The following is a 9051-nucleotide window of genomic DNA, read 5'->3' on the forward strand; positions in this document are numbered from 1 at the left end:
GACTGATTGCAATTTTTGACGTCCATCCAATTGGATATCACCCTCTGCTCAGCCCAGCGTTTCAGGTCAATTTTAATTGTACAGTTTGATATACCACAGAATGGTTCTGGACCAGCAAACTGTAAATTGGAACCACTTTTAGCAAGCTCGTCTGCCATTTCATTTCCTTCAATGCCACAGTGACCTGGAAGCCAGTATAAGTTTACTGAATTCCCTTGGCACAGCCTGCGCAGTGAAAGAATGCATTCCCAGACAAGCTTTGAAGTACATTTGTAAGCGCACAATGCTTTTAGTGCAGCTTGACTATCTGAGAAAATACAAATATTTGCATATCTGTATTTTCTCTCAAGGCATATATTTGCGCATTTCGAAACAGCAAGAATCTCTGCTTGAAACGCCGTAGGATAGTGTCCCATCGCCACTGAAATTTGTATTCCAGGGCCGTAGATTCCTGCTCCCGTTTTTATTCCAACTTTTGAGCCATCTGTATAGAATTTGATTGATCCTTGACGAACAGTGGGACCTCCGACTTCCCAATCTGCACGATTTGTTTCGTGCAACTTGTAAGGAACATCATGGTTCTCCACAGGTTTCATCCAGTCTTTAATCATTTTCATTACTGGCCTATTTTGAAAGTATTGTGAAATGCTCAGGTGACCTACAAGATCACCTGGCATAAACTTTTCAACTGGTTCAAGTCTCAGCAATTCCTTTTCTGCTTCTGATTGCACGTACTCGTGCAAAGGTAGCAGATTGAGAATCGCGTCTAAAGCTTTTGATGGTGTGCTTCGCATCGCTCCTGTAACAGCAATGGACGCAAGACGTTGAATTTTCGCAAGCTTTGATTGTGTGGTAACCTCTTTTGTTTTTGGCCACCAGACAAACGAAGCATACGTCACTTTTGGGCGGATTATGGCAGTATAAATCCACATTATCATTTTTGGTTTCAAGCCCCACTTCCTGCCAATAGTTTTGGAGCATAACCAGAACGCACTTGTTGCCTTATCGATCACGGACTCAATTTGAGCATTCCAGTTCAGTTTAGCATCCAGTATCAAACCTAAGTATTTGACTCGATCACTAGGATGAATTTGTATCCCTCCAAGCCGAAAAGCTTTTAGGTTGATCTTCCTTCTCCTAGTGAAAGGGACAATTACGACTTTTGACGGGTTGATGCTAAGGCCCTCCTTAATACACCATGAATGTGTATAGTTTAGAGCCCTTTGCATTCTTTCCGAAACAGTTTCGTCATACTTTCCTCTCACTATTATGACTATATCGTCTGCAAAGCCCACAACTTCGAAACCTTTTTCCTTCAAGCTTCTTAGAAGATCGTCTACAACCAAGGACTACATTAGTGGTGAGAGGACTCCTCCTTGAGGGCAACCTTTCGTTGCCCTTACTGTTATAGAAGAACTTCCCAGCTCAGAGGTGATTTCTCTTTTTGCAAGCGCAGTATAAATCCAATGTATGATACATTGGTCGAAGTTTTGGTTCTCCATGGCACGCTTCATAGATGAATAGGAGGCATTATCAAATGCTCCTTCTATGTCTAAAAAGGCGCATAGAGCTATTTCTTTTGCTGAAAACGTTTTTTCCACCTTTGTTACTAGCGAATGAAGTGCCGTAACCGTTGACTTACCAGATTGATAAGCAAACTGGAAGTCAGATAGGGGATGGTCTTTTATGTAAGAAGAATTGATAAAATCCTTCAAAACCTTTTCCATAGTCTTCAACAAAACTGAAGAAAGACTAATTGGCCTGCATGCTTTGGGATGCGTCTTGTCTCACTTCCCCTTTTTTGGTATAAAGATAACTTTTACAAGTCTCCATTTTGATGGAACGTAATTCAATCTTAAACTAGCCTTGAACATATCAATTAGTGGTGTAACCAACACCGCTTCTCCATTTTGAATCAGTGCTGGAAATATTCCATCAACTCCTGCAGATTTAAAAGGCTGAAATGATCTAATTGCATTTTCCACTCTGGCCTTCGTGAAGATTTCATCAGCTAAATCTGAGGCGGTGTTTATTGTACTAGTTGACTCCGAAGAGGTTTACACTAGGACATCCTTCACCTTCCAGAGATATAGTATCATTGGAATCCACACTTAGAACCGAACCTGGAAAATGGGTTTCCATCATTAAATCCAAAGTTTCACGAGGAGTTTTGGTAAAAGCTCCATCGTCGCGCTTCAGGTTTCCCAATTAATTTGAATGATCTTTTGCAAGCGTTTTCTGTAGTCTTGCAACTACAGGAGTGCTGTTTATGTTTTCACATGTCAACATCCAAGATTTTCTTTTCGATTTTCGTATTTCGTTGTTGTAATCAGTCAGGGCTTTCCTGTACTGAGTCCAATCTCCCGTTTGTTTCGCTCTATTGAACATTTTACGAGAAAATTTTCTAAGGCGATCCAGTTTTAAGTTTCACCATGGCACGTCTCTAGTAGAAGACGATTGTATGGTGGGACAACATCTGTTAAAGGAATTGATGATACTTTCATTTACCCTTTGAGAAAATGATTCTAACTTTTGGGTTGAATCAATAGTTTCTCCCATTGTAAATGAATGCGTATTCAACAATTCTACATATTGATCCCAGCTTGTCCTCCTGGGATTTCTAAATGCGGTTCTAGAATAATCTACACCACTCCAATTGAAGATTATGTGTTTATGATCAGATAGAGAAATCTCATCTGACACGTGCCAGTTTGTGATCTAGTCAAAGATTGCAGCATTGCACAGTGTTAGATCCAAGACCTCTTGTCTGATTACATTTGAGAAAGTGGGTTTATCACCATTATTGCAAATGTCAATATTGTTCGAAGACAGATACTCTAATAGTGACTCACCTCGACTGTTAATATCCGTACTACCCCAAACCGTGTGATGTGCATTGGCGTCACAGCCAATGATAAACGATTTGTTGTTTTCTTTACAGAATTGGACAAATGATGCGATCTCAGGAGGAGGTGCCTCAGGAACATCACCAGGAAAGTAAGCTGAAGCCACAGCGATCTCAGTTTTACCCCTAGTGGTTGGTACCTCTACCATGATCGCAACAATGTCCTTTCTGATAAACTCTGTAATAGGATAGCATTTTAACGTTTTGCGTACTACCCGAGCAGGAATGAATAACTGCAACACAACTGGAGAATACCAAAATCAGGTATCATACCAAGACAAGGTATTGGTTATCCAGGTATTGAAAATAACTTTTTTTGCTCTTTGGTAGGTATTGATACAATACCTTAACGAGTTATTGGCTTGGTGTTGAGGATGGTTTGACGTATTATTCAATTATGGAAAAATCATAATCCTCATCATAATTCTCATCATAAAATAGTTTACTATTTTGTGTCAGAACTCCAAGAATCTTTCGTTTATTGAACCACACACCAAAAAATTCTGAATAATACAATTGACATAATCTTTATAAATGACGTAATGTTAAGTGCCGTAAAATGAAATGTGACTTATTTTTGTGTCATATCTAATGCTCTCATAAAACGCTTCCAAAAGAAGTTGATATTCCGCCATAACCAGTAAAATTTTGGCTCACGTACAATGTTTTAAGGTCCAATAACTGTTTTCTAAAGGGAATGACTCAATTTTCAGTTTGAAATGATATAAAATTACATGTCTTCAAACACAAACAGCGATGCGCATGTCAAACGTCAAACTGCTTCAGTCTTGCTTCTCGTGTTTGTTGTTCAGTATCGTTCCGTCATTTTTCGCGTATTTATTTCGCTTTTGTGTTGAATTAGTCGAATTAGTAGATTGGATTGATACAAAAGAAAATTTGCATTCAGTTAAATACGGAGCAGTGAAGAAATAATCACCTTCAGCGGATAAGAAAAGTGGAAATGTTTCTAACAAGTCGTCAAAGTGCAGATGCAGCAGTGTTTTTGCTACATATTGAAGCTAAAATGCTTGGTGATTTCCATATGTGCTTTGTTCAGAGTTGTTTTTGAACTTTATCTTGTGAAACTGGTTAAAAACCCCAGAGGATATCAGGAAGAAAATCGGGCAATCGGGCGGAACTAGTCCGTGAATGATTTTAGTGAATAACATGGAAGTGGCGGGAATTTTCATGCCGCTAGTGGAAATAATTTGTGAACATTTAATTATATTATTAGTGAGTGTTTGAAACATCGGTACTGCTAGCTAAACTGCAACAGATCAAGTGAGTAGAGTTGGAAATTATTATTTAATAGATAAAAAGCAGTAAGATTCCTCAGAAAACACAACCTAATTTGCACGCAATGTCGTAAAATCTTATTTTTATGTCATGGCGTGTATTTTTTTTATTGCCTTTCGCCTCTTGTAATTTTAAGAGCGATCGTAAATGTACATTTGAAACTAACGTATTATTCCGTCATTCTACTCGCTGCAATATGTCGGCGTTAAATGACGTAAAATTACGCCTATTTTTCGAAGTGTGCATGGCTCTTGAATAAGCGCCACTTCCAGTCCTTCTTTTTTAAACCTTCGACTCAACACAGCAGAAGCACCTTTTGCGTGATGAAGGTTTACCTGTACGAACTTAATTCCTGTCATAAAAAAAAATTTCATCAATTCATCATCAATCATCAATTCCACTTTTATTAAGCCTCGGAATTGAGACCAAGAATACCTCCAGGAATTACCCCGAGAATTGATCCAGAAATTGATTCAGAAAATCCTCCAGGGATTTCTTCTAGAAATTATTTCAAGAATTTCTTCAGTAACATCTCCAGGAGTTTTCCCAGGGATTTCACCGGGATTTTTTTCTGGGTTTTCTTGAGGATTTTTTCCTCCAGATTTTCCTCCAAGGGGTCCTCCAGAGATTTCTCCAGGAATTGGTTCAAGGGATTCCTCCAGGAATCCCACCAGCATATCCTCCAGGAATTGGTCCAGGTATTTACCAGAAATTCCTTCAGGGATTCCTTCAAATATTCTTCCAGAGATTCCTCCAGGAATTCTTCCGATGATTCCTCCAATAATTCATCCAGATATTCTTCCAAGATTTTTTCCTAGAATTCTTTCAGAAATTCCTCTAGAAATTCCTAATGATTTTTTTGCAGGGATTCCTCCAGGTATTTCTCTAGAGATACCTCATGAAATTCCTGTAGAAATACCACTAGGTATTCCTCGAGGAATTTCTCCAGAAATTCTTTAAAGGATTCCTGCAGGGATTCTACCTGAAAGTTTTCCAGCGATTCTTCAAGAAAATTCTCCAGAAATTCCTCAAGGAGTTCCTCTGCAGATTTCTCAAGGATTTTTTCTAGATATTCCTTCAGGAATTCGCACAGGCATGTCTCCAGGCATTCCTTCAGGAGCTTCTCTATCACGCAACCGGAGATTGGCAGATTCTAATACAATGCGGTTTGAAACATATACAAATATTGTATTAAGGCTTTGCAAATACAAAAATTGGTAGGTGACAGTATACCAAAAATTGTATTGGCTTCCTAGAATCAGGAAAAGGAAAATTTCTCATGTGTGCGTGTGCTCTGTCGCATTGGTTTCTCTTTATTTGTTCTATTTTTAGACTGGTCATGGCAGCAGCGGCGGCATCAATTACCAAAACATGTTTAAAAAGAAATGCGGGCGGCGGCGGGAATAGAACCGAGACACTATAATGGTGATTCATAGTACCCTGCGCACTAACCAGCACGGCTACAACTGCACATGAATAGAAGAGAGGCTGAAAGCCATCATTAACAACACAAACGTGGCTTGGTGATGGAAGTGATACAGCCATCACACTGCACAATCGGCCCAGAGCCGTATTTACGAAGACAAAACTGTCTAAGCTTAAACTTTAAGTTTTTAGACACATATCGTGTTTTCGAAAGTTTCTTTTTAATTGTTGATCCTTTTCCCAATTATTGTTATGTCAAACATCTGGTCTGATTCAAAAATCTGCTCTCTAATAATTTTATTTACGATTCCATGATGGATGGTGATGGATCGTTTAATTGGAAATTCCACCAATAAGCTGCGCCAGAGATCAAGCAAATGTTAAATTTCATGTATCTCAGTACTCTCACCACTTAGAAAGATGGTGTCTTCGGCAATGTTATTCAGTTAGTCAAGAGCTTACAGTTAATGGTCCACTTGTTTCGAAATTTCGTCACTAAGTGGCACTAGTTACACATTTGCAAAATCATTCAAATGATTGATTTTTTTCGTGAAGTAATCAACAAGCTGTAAATTTTGTTTTCTTTGAACGTGTCTAAGTCAAATCAAAGGTTTTTCAAAGAGCTATGTATTAGTCATAATTGTGCGACATTTCATTTCATTCGGTTCACTTAATCCAGAGTAGCAATTTTACGAAGAACACTCAAATATGAAACATTTTACTAGAGTTGCTCCAACTTCATGTAAAGTTATCCAATCGAGTCCAAATTTGTACCGTTTATAGCTAACTATTTGTGCAACTGGCAGGTAAAATTTGAGAATGTTTGGTTTACCTTAGAAAATATTACAGCTTGCTGAATATATTCAAAATATTAAATAAAAGTTGCATGCTTCAATTAATTTGCAACTAGCGCCGCCTACTGGCAGAACCTTGAGCCAATCAGCTAATCAACTGAGAGGCCTTAACCTAGCTAACAACATCACCGAAGACATCAACTTTCTAAGTGATCAGAGTCCTGAGATATATGGAACATAAGATTTGTATGCTAACTAGCGCCGCCTTGTGGTGGAATTGTGAAACAAACGGTCCATCATTTGTTAGTTCTTGACCAGCCAAATAATATTGCCGAAGACACCAACTTTCCAAGTAATTAGGATCATGAGATATTTGGTATAAACATTTCATCAGGGTGACGTCTGTTTGTCTCTGGCATGACAGATATCACAGACAGCAAGACGTAGCACTTGCAAAATTTCCATACCGTATATCTTAGCACCATGATCACTTAAATATTCGGTGTATTTGGCAAAGTTGTTATGTCAGCCAAGGTCTTACTCTTGATGGGTCGTTTGATTCAAAATTCCACCACTAGGTAGCGCTGACGATAAATTAATTTTTATATTCCATATATCTCAGGACTCTGATTACTTAGAAACTTGGTTTCCTCGGCAATGTTGTTTGGTTTATTAAGGCCTTTCAGTTGATTAGCTGATTGGTTCAAGATTCTGCCAGTATACGGCGCTAGTTGCAAATTAGTAGAAGCATGCAACTTTTACTTATTATCTAGAAATCATTCAGCAAGCTGTAAGTTTTTATGAAGTGTAGGGAAAATTCTCAAATTTTATCTGCTAGTTGCACAACTAATTAGCTATGAATGATACAAATTTGAGCTCGATTGGATAGTTTTACAAGAAGTTAGAGCGACTCAAGCAAAATGTTTTATATTTGAGAATTCTTCGTTAAACTGATATATCTCATGATTAAGTGAACCGAATGAAATGAAATTTTGCACATTTATGACTAATACATAGCTCATTGAAAAACCATTGACTTCACTTAAATACGTTCAAAGAAAACAAAATTACAGCTTTTTGATTTCTTTACGAAAAAAATCGTTCATTTGCATAATTTTGTAAATGTGTAACTAGCGCTTCCTAGTGGCGAAATTTCTAAACAAGTGGACTATTAACTGTAAGCCCTTGACCTACCAAACAACATTGTCGAAGACACCAACTTTGTAAGTGGCCAGAGTTCTGAAATATATGAAATTTAAAATTTGCTGGATCTCTAGCGCCGCCTAGTGGTATATACAAAAGCATGCCAAGTTTGATAAATTGCCTAAAACATTTTAAGCAAGTTGTTACCTTTTATAAAGTACACCAAAACTATTCAAATTTTAATTACTTATTCCTCAACGAGTTAGATATAATTGGTACAAATTTGGTCTTGATTGATTAACTCTACACGAAATTAGAGCCCTTCTAGTAGAATACCTATTATTTGACTTCCGTTTATCAAATTACTGTACCTTAAGATTAAGCAAACCGAATTAAATTTAATTTTGAAAGTTTATGATTAATGTATTGGTCTTCATGTACAGTTGGACTCGACAAAAGTTTGTCCAAATGGAAAAGAAGTTGCAACTTATTGAATACTTTTCAAAAAGTTCTAATCATTTGAATGTTTTTTTTTTGCAAATTTGCTACAACTTTGTAGAACATTTTGAAATTGTATAGAGAATAATTAATCAGCAGATTTTTGGTTAAGTCACACTCGAGTGACCGTACTCATTTCACAATAATACAAAAAAATGAAAGAACTTGGCAGAAACATTTTTGTCTTCGTAAATACGACTCTAAACCCATTGTGCACTGAAAAACCCGCATCCGGTAGTGTGCTGTTTACTAGTGGAAAATTGCTAGTAGACTATAGGACGCGATGCTCAGCAGCGAAGCGAAAGTTATTTTTAGAAACAACCCGGTTCAACTTCTCGGGTTTGAATAGCGGTGTTTGTGTGTAGTGGTATGGAACCTGTGGAATCGTGTAGCGCATCTTAATACAACGAATAGATTATGATTTAACACATTTTCTGTACGTTTTCAATATATTAATTGGTAGAAAAGGCATATCTCAATTTTTGGTAGCCTTTCTTGTTTTGCGTGTAGGAAATCCTTTAGAGATCGCTCTAGGAATTCCTCCAGGAATTCTTTTTGGAATAACTCCAGGTATTCCTCTAGGAGTTCCTCCAGAGATTTTCATAGGGATTCCTCCAGGGATTCATCCAGGAATTTCTTCAGGATTTGATTCTGGGACTCCTCCAGAATATCTTTAAGAATCCCACCAGGAATTACCCCAGCAACCCCTGCAGAAATTACCTCAGGAATTCTTGAAGAAATTAATGCAGTAATTCGTTCAGAAACTACAACGGCAATTTATCCAGGAATTTCTCCAGGAAATCATCCTCCCGGAGTTTATATACGCATTATTCCAAGAATCCAGGGATTCCTCCAAGGATTCATCCAGAGATTTCTCCAGGAATTGGTTTAAAGTATACCTCTTGTAATTCCACCAGAATTTACCAGTAATTTACCAGCAATTCCTCGAAGAATTTACCAGGAATACCTTCAGGGATTCCACTAAGGGGC

The sequence above is a fragment of the Aedes albopictus genome, chromosome 2 (assembly GCF_035046485.1).
Source record: "Aedes albopictus strain Foshan chromosome 2, AalbF5, whole genome shotgun sequence".
NCBI classification, from domain to species: Eukaryota; Metazoa; Arthropoda; class Insecta; order Diptera; family Culicidae; genus Aedes; species Aedes albopictus.